Below are 13,003 nucleotides of genomic sequence, written 5' to 3'. Positions count from 1 at the left end.
TTTTAATCATAAAAAGCCATAAACTATGTATTTCTCACTCCATAACAATATTAACATAATCATGTAAGCCTATGTTACATACTCTGTAATATTATACAATTTTTCTTCTAGGCGTAATGTTTTCACTACATGATATTGTATGCCAATAAAACCGGTGCTCTGCACTAAATGATATAGCAAATAAACATAATCATGAGGGCCTATGTTCCTCACTCAATTATAATACTGTATAAATATAAACATGAAGCTTATATTCCTGACTCAACTATATTATAAATATAATCATAAGGGCCAAAGTTCCTCATTCGATAATATTATAAATATAGTAATGAGGGCCTATGTTCTTAACCCTATTATATCATAAATATAGTCATGAGTGTGTAGTTGTTACTAGTTAGACATGAATATAGCACAATGAGGGCCAATGTTCATCACTCTATTATACTATAAATATAATTGTGATGGCCTATGTTCTACACTCTGTTATAAATATGATCCTGATGGCCTGTGTCCCTCATTCTATTAGCATGAAAAAAAACCATGAAGGGCCTATGTTCTTCACTTTATTTATTATAAATATAATAATGTTATATTACAAATATTTGATTAGATAAATTATTTATATTATTAGCTATGTATAGTTACGTATATTATAAACACAATATGTTCTTCCTTTTATTATAATATAAATATAATCATGAGGGTTTTCGTTTGCCACTCTAATTTATTATAACTATAACAATGTTATATGATAAATATTTCTTTAGTTAAATTATTTATATTAGTAGCTGTGTATAGGTGCGTATATTATAATTATAATATGTTCCTCAGTTTGTTAGAATATAAATATAATCATGAGGGTTTCTGTTCGTCACTCTATTTTATTATAAATATAACAATGATATATTATAGATATTTTATTAGTTTAATTGTTTATATTATTAGTTGTATATAGTTCCTCAATTTATTATGTTATAAATATAATCATGAGGGTCTCTGTTCTTTACTCTATAATATTATAAATATAGTACTTGATGAGGGCATATGTTCCTCACTCAATTATAATATAAATACAGTGATGAAGGACTACGTTTCTCACTCTATTTTATTATAACTATACCAATGTTATATTATGGATATTTTATTACCTACAAGGAGTTATATTATTACTAGTTACATAACTATATATAGTTACGTATATAGTTACTCACTCGTAACTATACATGTGTATAGTTACGTATATTATAAATATATGTTCCTCATTTTATTATAATACAAATATAATCATGAAGACCTCTGTTCCTCACTCTATTATATTATAAATATAATAATGAGGGCCTATGTTCCTCACTCAATATTGCGCAATATACTCAAAGGGCCTATGTTCCTCACATCATAAGAGCATATTTTACTTGCTTGGGTCTATGTTCCTCACTCAATATTGCGCAATATACTCAAAGGGCCTATGTTCCTCACATCATAACGAGCATATTTTACTTGCTTGGGTCTATGTTCCTCACTCAATATTGCGCAATATACTCAAAGGGCCTATGTTCCTCACATCATAACGAGCATATTTTACTTGCTTGGGTCTATGTTCCTCACTCAATATTGCGCAATATACTCAAAGGGCCTATGTTCCTCACATCATAACGAGCATATTTTACTTGCTTGGGTCTATGTTTCTCACTTGAGATTACGCAATATGCTCAAAGGGCCTATGTTCCTCACATCATAATGAGCATATTTTACTTGCTTGGGTCTATGTTCCTCACTTGAGATTGCGCAATATGCTCAAAGGGCCTATGTTTCTCACATCATAATGAGCATATCTTACTTGCTTGGGTCTATGTTCCTCACTCAATATTGCGCAATTTGCTCAAAGGGCCTATGTTCCTCACATCATAATGAGCATATTTTACTTGCTTGGGTCTATGTTTCTCACTTGAGATTACGCAATATGCTCAAAGGGTCTATGTTCCTCACATCATAACGAGCATATTTTACTTGCTTGGGTCTATGTTCCTCACTCAATATTGCGCAATATACTCAAAGGGCCTATGTTCCTCACATCATAACGAGCATATTTTACTTGCTTGGGTCTATGTTTCTCACTTGAGATTACGCAATATGCTCAAAGGGCCTATGTTCCTCACATCATAATGAGCATATTTTACTTGCTTGGGTCTATGTTCCTCACTTGAGATTGCGCAATATGCTCAAAGGGCCTATGTTCCTCACATCATAATGAGCATATCTTACTTGCTTGGGTCTATGTTCCTCACTCAATATTGCGCAATTTGCTCAAAGGGCCTATGTTCCTCACATCATAATGAGTATATTTTACTTGCTTGGGTCTATGTTTCTCACTTGAGATTACGCAATATGCTCAAAGGGCTTATGTTCCTCACATCATAATGAGCATATTTTACTTGCTTGGGTCTATGTTCCTCACTCATTATTGCGCAATATACTCAAAGGGCCTACGTTCCTCACATCATAACGAGCATATTTTACTTGCTTGGGTCTATGTTCCTCACTCAATATTGCGCAATATACTCAAAGGGCCTATGTTCCTCACATCATAATGAGCATAATTTACTTGCTTGGGTCTATGTTCCTCACTCAATATTGCGCAATATACTCAAAGGGCCTATGTTCCTCACATCATAACGAGCATATTTTACTTGCTTGGGTCTATGTTCCTCACTCAATATTGCGCAATATACTCAAAGGGCCTATGTTCCTCACATCATAACGAGCATATTTTACTTGCTTGGGTCTATGTTCCTCACTCAATATTGCGCAATATACTCAAAGGGCCTATGTTCCTCACATCATAATGAGCATATTTTACTTGCTTGGGTCTATGTTCCTCACTCAATATTGCGCAATTTGCTCAAAGGGCCTATGTTCCTCACATCATAATGAGCATATTTTACTTGCTTGGGTCTATGTTTCTCACTTGAGATTACGCAATATGCTCAAAGGGCTTATGTTCCTCACATCATAATGAGCATATTTTACTTGCTTGGGTCTATGTTCCTCACTCAATATTGCGCAATATACTCAAAGGGCCTACGTTCCTCACATCATAACGAGCATATTTTTCTTGCTTGGGTCTATGTTCCTCACTCAATATTGCGCAATATACTCAAAGGGCCTATGTTCCTCACATCATAATGAGCATATTTTACTTGCTTGGGTCTATGTTCCTCACTCAATATTGCGCAATTTGCTCAAAGGGCCTATGTTCCTCACATCATAATGAGCATATTTTACTTGCTTGGGTCTATGTTTCTCACTTGAGATTACGCAATATGCTCAAAGGGCTTATGTTCCTCACATCATAATGAGCATATTTTACTTGCTTGGGTCTATGTTCCTCACTCAATATTGCGCAATATACTCAAAGGGCCTATGTTCCTCACATCATAATGAGCATATTTTACTTGCTTGGGTCTATGTTCCTCACTCAATATTGCGCAATTTGCTCAAAGGGCCTATGTTCCTCACATCATAATGAGCATATTTTACTTGCTTGGGTCTATGTTTCTCACTTGAGATTACGCAATATGCTCAAAGGGCTTATGTTCCTCACATCATAATGAGCATATTTTACTTGCTTGGGTCTATGTTCCTCACTCAATATTGCGCAATATACTCAAAGGGCCTACGTTCCTCACATCATAACGAGCATATTTTTCTTGCTTGGGTCTATGTTCCTCACTCAATATTGCGCAATATACTCAAAGGGCCTACGTTCCTCACATCATAATGAGCATATTTTTCTTGCTTGGGTCTATGTTCCTCACTCAATATTGCGCAATATACTCAAAGGGCCTATGTTCCTCACATCATAATGAGCATATTTTACTTGCTTGGGTCTATGTTCCTCACTTGAGATTGCGCAATATGCTCAAAGGGCCTATGTTCCTCACATCATAACGAGCATATTTTACAGGGACAGCCCTATGTTCCGCAGGCCCTATGTTCCGCAAGGCCCTATGTTCCGCAAATCGCTACGGCTCAATCAGTAAATTTATTGCTGTCTAGACGTTGCGGATGTAAAAGTGACCGATGATTCATCAAAGCACATTAGCTATGCCGATGTTTCTCACGCAAGAATACAATAAACAAGTTTATGTACGAATGCGTTCTGTATAAGTTGTCCAAGCGATTGTATAATAATTAAATAAAAAATTAAAGCCTGTTTTTCTGATTATTTGATTTTGTCAATATAATCAAAAAACGTATATTAATCGTTGATTGTTAATGAAATCATAAAAGCATATCTTCCTCACTGAATAATAACATCTATAAAATCATGGAGGCCTATGCTCCTCACTCAATATTGCGCAGTATACTCGCAAGGGTTGATGTTCATGTTCATCCCATAATATTTTGCAATGCACTCAGTAAGGTGTATGTTTCTCACTCAATAATATTACAAATATAAATCTATATTTGTAATTATTTTATTTAATGTAATGTGATTAAATTTATAATTACAATATATTCTGTATTGTCTTGTATTTAAAAACACTGCATATAAATCTTGCCGTGGAGCAATTTTTGTTTGCTGCCAGTATGATTTTATTTTGCTACTTGTAATTACCCTCTCTACATAACCGTTTCGTTATTTACATCTGACAATCTCGCCTACAGATGGGGAGTTTTCTTCTCATGAAATATAATTGAAGATATTTATTTTTGCCTGCAAATAGAAGGGCAAATAATATTATATTTTATATTAATATTATTTCAATAAAGATTAACTAACTAACTACAAATATAATCATGAGGACCTATATTTCTCACTCGATAATAATATAAATATAATGATTGAAGCCTAAGTTTCTCACACATTAATAGTATAAAAATCATCATGAGGACCATGTTTCTCACTCAATTATTTTATAAAAATAACCATGACGGCCTATATTTCCATTTCATATTGCGCAATATAGTCAAAGGGCCTCACTCGATATTGTACGAATACACTTGCTTGGGCCTATGTTCCTCACTTCGTATTGCGCAATATAATCAAAGGGCCTATGTTCCTGACTTCATAACAAGGATATTATACTAGCTTCAGTCTATGTTCCTCACTCGAAATTGCGCAATATACTCAAAGGGCCTATGTTCCTCACATCATAACGAGCATATTTTACTTGCTTGGGTCTATGTTCCTCACTCAATATTGCGCAATATACTCAAAGGGCCTATGCTCCTCACATCATAATGAGCATATTTTACTTGCTTGGGTCTATGTTCCTCACTCAATATTGCGCAATATGCTCAAAGGGCCTATGTTCCTCACATCATAATGAGCATATTTTACTTGCTTGGGTCTATGTTCCTCACTTGAGATTGCGCAATATACTCAAAGGGCCTATGTTCCTCACATCATAATGAGCATATTTTACTTGCTTGGGTCTATGTTCCTCACTCAATATTGCGCAATATGCTCAAAGGGCCTATGTTCCTCACATCATAACGAGCATATTTTACTTGCTTGGGTCTATGTTTCTCACTTGAGATTGCGCAATATGCTCAAAGGGCTTATGTTCCTCACTTCATAACGAGCATATTTTACTTGCTTGGGTCTATGTTCCTCACTTGAGATTGCGCAATATACTCAAAGGGCCTATGTTCCTCACATCATAATGAGCATATTTTACTTGCTTGGGTCTATGTTCCTCACTCGAAATTGCGCAATATACTCAAAAGGCCTATGTTCTTCACATCATAACGAGCATATTTTACTTGCTTGGGTCTATGTTCCTCACTTGAGATTGCGCAATATACTCAAAGGGCCTATGTTCCTCACATCATAACGAGCATATTTTACTTGCTTGGGTCTATGTTCCTCATTCAATATTGCGCAATATGCTAAAAGGGCCTATGTTCCTCACATCATAACGAGCATATTTTACTTGCTTGGGTCTATGTTCCTCACTCGATATTGCGCAATATACTCAAAGGGCCTATATTCCTCACTTCATAACGAGCATATTATACTCGCTTATATCTACAGCCGATAAGCTTTCTTTATTTTACGGCATGATAACCTCTCCAAAGTAATTTGAAACAATACAATTATTGAAAACGAATGCTGAGAAATAATTTATGTAATTTACAGCATGAATTTAAGAAGATCAGGAATAGCGTTTTAAAGAGCAAAGGTGGAGGTATGCGCTTACTTCGACATTAGCCCAATCACATTGCCAGGAGTTCGCAGACCATCTACATTGATGGAACCTTTAAAGCCGCACCATTTCCATATCGGCAGATTGTTTCCATCCATGCCACTGTTGCCGATACAGTGGTGCCTACAATATTCTGTTTGTTGGCTTCAAAAAGTACAACACTGTATAAGGAGATAGTATTCTTTGAATAACAGTCTCTTGGAGATAAGCAATCTTGATTACCAACTTCTACATTGTCTAGTATACATAGTTACATACTAGTGTACATAGTTACATACTAGTGTATATCGTTACATACTAGTGTATATAGTTACATACTAGTGTATATAGGAGGGCCAATGTTACAAACTGAGCTTCATGGTGAATCTGGTGATATCGAGTTTTAATAAATAAAAATCATTCAGTATAGTAAACACTTCTATAACTTAAATCTTTACGCTATTTGGAATTTATGTGAAGTTTTTTGCTTCACACACCATAAAAAAATATAACGTAGAGAGTCAAGTCGGGTGAGTTCTCAAATTCTCTTCGAATGGCAGCACATCTCACCACACTTGCAAAAGAACAAACCGAATGCATTACTATTACATATGTATAGCTTCTGTGACATTCTAAATTGTTGAGATAAATCGTCAGATGTGTCGACAAAACTGAGGATAAGGTAGCTGAGCAATTATTCAGAAATACTTGAGGGAGATCGATTGGTGCAGGTGTTACAGTGTCAATCTACCAATCTGAATGTCACGAGTTTTAGTACCACCGAAAGGTATATTTTATACTAACTTTGACCCCTGCATACAGATAGGCTACGAACAGGTAGTACCGCTAGTTTTATAGTAAAAATATATTTTTTTGTTTTGCTTACTTTTAGATGTCTGAAACATTTGCTATCAGTTTCACTTTGCTGAATAGGCTTTGCTGTTTAGAAAAAATAAGCAAATCGTTATAAATGAGCATTGTCGCTGCAAATCAATAATACTGCTGACAAATTAAAATGTTGTTTTTTGTATGACTCAAGGGTGAGTTTGGGAAGATATTGGAATGGATTAGGCAATATACATGTAGTTTACTAATCTTATAACGTAAAATCTCTATTATGTAAAGGTTCCTGGAAGCGATTATTTACGTGTAGGCACACGCCCTATATGTTTTAATCTACAGAGCTCATCATTGATTTCTTAATTATATTTGAGGTATTACTGCCTGCATGGGTATAAAACTCTGCATTATGTACTGAATCAACGAGATCTTTTTAAATTTTCATGAGACTGCTGAAGACCGTAAGCCTGATTGATCGATGTTTGACTCTTCATTACGTGTACTGGACTATCCGCCTAGTACAATATAGTCCAACTACTATGTCCCACTAACCGTCACCGGAACCACAGTTCTATACAGTCACGTGAAAATTAAATGACTATCCTGATTAAAACACATTAAACAATTAGAAAATGCAAATAATTTGGTGGTTTTATTTATTATATTGAAATTGAATCTTATTAAAAACAATAACTTGTTGCTTCAGATTAGCTTATGCTGATGATAACAGCCCGAGTGTTTGATTTAAAAAGTGTCTTTAGTAATAATCATATTATTCTCTAGTAAATATTAATAGAGACACTGTATTACATATCACTAAATTATGTACTCCTAATGGAAATGAAAGCCCATTGGCTAATTATTTTTAGACAGCATCGGCTTATTAGTCAATGGATAAGCACAGAGGGTTCAATCCTTTAGAAAGCTTCTTACACTTATCGCGCTCAAGCTGCTCTGATGAATAACTCCTAGTAAAAACTTCAGCAGTGTTGAATAATTGCTAACCATCTTATACTTATTACACATTATTGCCTATCATAAAATCTAAGCTAAATGTGCCCTACAATGTATGGTCGCTAATTATTAATAATTATACCATGTTAAAAGTTTTTTTGTAATTTTTCCAAATTGCTGCCTGAATTTGAATGACTTGATAAATTTGTAGATGCTCAAGGTTGTCAAGGGCACTGAAGAAATGAATGCTCTGGAGGTTGTTTGTGATTTCGAGATTAGTCTCCACGAAGCGGTAAAATCAGCATGGCCCAATGTAGCAATATGTGGGTGCTATTTCCACTTCACACAGAGTGTTTCTCGGAAGGTGGCAGCGCTTGGTCTGAAATCAGCATACCAGAAAGATTGTAATGTACAAGATATCGTACAAAAACTATCAAGTATGGGTTTCCTTCCACCACATCACGTGATCGGGGCATTTGAGTGAGTCGTATTAAATTAGCATGACTGTTTAATGAAGATTTTTATTGTTATATATGTTTATTTATTTCATTTGAAATTCCTATAGTAAAAATGTGGTCTGATAAACATTTGAACAGTTGAAACTGGGTTGTGAAATGTATATATCCTTGGATAGTTTTCTCAAGTTAAACACCTTTATTAGTCAAAGTCCAGGCAACAATTGTTATGCAATTATGCAATGAACTGGCTTACTAAGATATAAATTATCTAAACATACAATTAGGAGACAATAATGATGTAAGGTCACAGAGAAAGGGTTATAGTACCATTTTCAACATGAACAAATGCTGATCAGCAGATGTGTGCATTAAAAATTGGTTTAAAAGCAAATAGGCCTGTTTTCTGAAATATGGCATTGATAGGATTAACCATCACTTTGTTACTAACGAATATATTGGATGAAACCTTTTATCTGGCTTCTTCAGAAATAATATAACTTATAAGTATAATATAACTTCAGTGTAAATTCAAAGCAACCAAAAAATATGAGCTACCAATTGCCATGAAACAGTTTTACAAAGTACATATTTTGCAAGAGAGCAGATGCAGCAAACGTTTGAGTTCGCCACCTATAAATCCAACCAAACATCTCATAGTATGATTTCCACCATGCTTCCTTGATGACATCTCATTTGTTTTCTCATTTTCATCTCAGATGTTTTCTCATTTCTTATTGTAGTAGCTTAAAGAGCTCAGTAGCTGTAAGGGAGGCTGCAAAACACTTTCCAGCCATGGAGATGTTACTAGCCTATTTCCATGATACCTTTATACACGGAGTCATTCCAATCAGTGTATGGAATGTATATTTTCGAGACATAAGCACACGGACTAACAACTATGTGGAAGGTGAATATAAAAAGCTGAAACAAATTACAATATCAAAAAACTCAGACATCGTCCTTTACACAATATTAGTGATGCTTGGCAATTCGGCTTCCCCAGTTATTGCATATTGTTTATATTTGTGGAATATGTTGAATCTTGTTACCAAAAATATCTGTCAGCAAAACAATTCTCACTAGCAGTATGCAGGCAGATTTTTATTCTTAAGACTATATTCTATAATGATACATCATGTGGCAATATCCGTTGATTCTGATTCATATTATTCTGCTGTTTTAACATATTGAAAACCAGCAAAGTTTATTGACACTCAATTTATAATTTTGTCTTCCTCAAAGTAATTCAATAAAAAAGAGAAGCGTTCAAAAAGCCGCTGCCTTCACTACAAACTTTAAGTATTTTACTGCATATGTGCATATCAAACATTACGTAGACGACAGTGCGAATGTGCAGTCCCCAGTATTTAGGCTAAGATCCTAAAAGGCTCGTGGGCATACAGCAATCTGCTGTAAATCAGAAATAAGCTTCCACAAGGTTGAAATAAAAGCTGTATGCAATTTTTATCCGAAATTTTGGATTAAAAAAGATCATTCGTATAGCTTAATCATACTATGAGTTTATTCAGCAGTGTTTGTCTTTTATGCCTAGCCTGGAACAGCCATTTCAATGACGTCGTTGGAAGGAAGCACCCTTCGATATGGCTTCTCATTTCATGTCTAAAAGATGAAGAAGTGTTGTATAAACAACGAGCCGCAGCTGCTGAAAAGGTTTGTCTTTTTACGAAAAAATATAGGAACGATCATTGTAATCTACCTTCTTTGGCAAACCATATATATATATATATATATATATATATATATATATATATATATATATATATATATATATATATATATATATATATATATATATATATATATATATATATATATATATATATTTATATATATATATATCCTAAACGCTTTTCAAATGCATTTTTATTTATATGCAATAATTTTCATTTCAGGGAAACTGATAGTTCGCAGGCGCAAAAAGTGGCAGAAGTTAGAAGAACGAATCCAAAAGCTCAAGAGACAGCTGGAGCAGAGAAAACGAACAATAACTAGCTATTGGCGAGCGATAAAATATGCTGTGAATGAAATAATTTAGAAATTACCCGCAGTCACTTCATAAAAATCTATTGTATATTGTATTTATCGATTCAGTTGATTGTCAGAGAACACTTTTTGTAAGTAAAATTATTTATTAAGAAATAGTTCATACCTGTTGGGGCTCTCAGATGAAATTGCTAGAACAAGATAAAATCCTAAATATATCGGCTATATAATATCCAAATAATCCGTTGGTTACTTGGCTGGTTTGTTTATGGTAGATGATTAAAACACATTTTATGATTGTAGTTACATAATGTATTATTACAACGATTAGCTCATTTCTTTTATTTAAATTAGGCATGTGAAGAGTAGAACATGTAAAGTAGAAAGAGGAGATATAGAAACTTTTTTAACAAGCACTTGTTGCAATTTATGGCACTAATGTCACATGAGGATATTTTACCAGTTTCCACTAAATAAATTACTAGACAATGTCATCATTTAGTTGCTAGATATAACTACATGTACTTGGTTCTGTTGCTGCTTTTTTGAAATACCTATTAAGTAAGGAACATAGGCCCTTTGAGTATATTGTGCAATCTTGAGTGAGGAACATAGACCCAAGCAAGTAAAATATGCTCGTTATGATGTAAGGAACATAGGCCCTTTGAGCATATTGCGCAATATTGAGTGAGGAACATAGACCCAAGCAAGTAAAATATGCTCGTTATGATGTGAGGAACATAGGCCCTTTTAGTATATTGCGCAATATTGAGTGAGGAACATAGACCCAAGCAAGTAAAATATGCTCGTTATGATGTAGGAACATAGGCCCTTTGAGTATATTGCGCAATCTCAAGTGAGGAACATAAACCCAAGCAAGTAAAATATGCTCGTTATGATGTGAGGAACATAGGCCCTTTAAGCATATTGCGCAATATTGAGTGAAGAACATAGACCCAAGCAAGTAAAATATGCTCGTTATGATGTGAGGAACATAGGCCCTTTGAGCATATTGCGCAATCTCAAGTGAGAAACATAGACCCAAGCAAGTAAAATATGCTCGTTATGATGTGAGGAACATAGGCCCTTTGAGTATATTGCGCAATCTCAAGTGAGAAACATAGACCCAAGCAAGTAAAATATGCTCGTTATGATGTGAGGAACATAGGCCCTTTGAGTATATTGCGCAATCTTAAGTGAGGAACATAGACCCAAGCAAGTAAAATATGCTCGTTATGATGTGAGGAACATAGGCCCTTTGAGTATATTGCGCAATTTCGAGTGAGGAACATAGACTGAAGCTAGTATAATATCCTTGTTATAAAGTCAGGAACATAGGCCCTTTGATTATATTGTGCAATCTCGAGTGAGGAACATAGACTGAAACTAGTATAATATCCTTGTTATGAAGTCAGGAACATAGGCCCTTTGATTATATTGCGCAATACGAAGTGAGGAACATAGGCCCAAGCAAGTGTATTCGTACAATATCGAGTGAGGCCCTTTGACTATATTGCGCAATATGAAATGGAAATATAGGCCGTCATAGTTATTTTTATAAAATAATTGAGTGAGAAACGTGGTCCTCATGATGATTTTTATACTATTACTGTGTGAGAAACTTAGGCTTCAATCATTATATTTATATTATTATCGAGTGAGAAATATAGGTCCTCATGATTATATTTGTAGTTAGTTAGTTAATCTTTATTGAAATAATATTAATATAAAATATAATATTATTTGCCCTTCTATTTGCAGGCAAAAATAAATATCTTCAATTATATTTCATGAGAAGGAAACTCCCCATCTGTAGGCGAGATTGTCAGATGTAAATAACGAAACGGTTATGTAGAGAGGGTAATTACAAGTAGCAAAATAGAATCATACTGGCAGCAAACAAAAGATGCTCCACGGCAAGATTTATATGCAGTGTTTTTAAATACAAGACAATACAGAATATATTGTAATTATAAATTTAATCACATTACATTAAATAAAATAATTACAAATATAGATTTATATTTGTAATATTATTGAGTGAGAAACATATACCTTACTGAGAGCATTGCAAAATATTATGTGATGAACATAAACAACAACCCGTGCGAGTATACTGCGCAATATTGAGTGAGGAGCATAGCCCTCCATGATTTTATAGATGTTATTATTCAGTGAGGAAGATACGCTTTTATGATTTCATTAACAATCAACGATTAATATACGTTTTATGATTATATTGACAAAATCAAATAATCAGAAAAACAGGCTTTAGTTTTTTTATTTAATTATTATACAATCGCTTGGACAACTTATACAGAACGCATTCCTACATAAACTTGTTAATTGTATTCTTGCGTGAGAAACATCGGCATAGCTAATGTGCTTTGACGAATCATCAGCCACTTTTACGTCCGCAACGTCTAGACAGCAATAAATTTACTGATTGAGCCGTAGCGATTTGCGGAACATAGGGCCTTGCGGAACATAGGGCCTGCGGAACATAGGGCTGTCCCCGTTAATGCAGTAGTTAGTTATGGTCCGCAAGCTATTTAT

General features: G+C 34.4%; 1 long non-coding RNA gene across 1 annotated transcript; it reads left to right on the top strand.

Moving 5' to 3' along the window:
• The first annotated feature begins 8,200 nt into the window (after nt 1-8,200).
• Nucleotides 8,201-10,113, top strand: LOC137401042 (uncharacterized). Its single transcript, XR_010979280.1, has 3 exons — nt 8,201-8,465; nt 9,184-9,350; nt 9,996-10,113. It is a non-coding gene; the product is annotated as an uncharacterized lncRNA (long non-coding RNA).
• The last annotated feature ends 2,890 nt before the right edge of the window (nt 10,114-13,003 follow it).

The sequence above is a fragment of the Watersipora subatra genome, chromosome 7 (assembly GCF_963576615.1).
Source record: "Watersipora subatra chromosome 7, tzWatSuba1.1, whole genome shotgun sequence".
NCBI classification, from domain to species: Eukaryota; Metazoa; Bryozoa; class Gymnolaemata; order Cheilostomatida; family Watersiporidae; genus Watersipora; species Watersipora subatra.
This window is presented reverse-complemented; position numbering and strand designations above follow the sequence as displayed.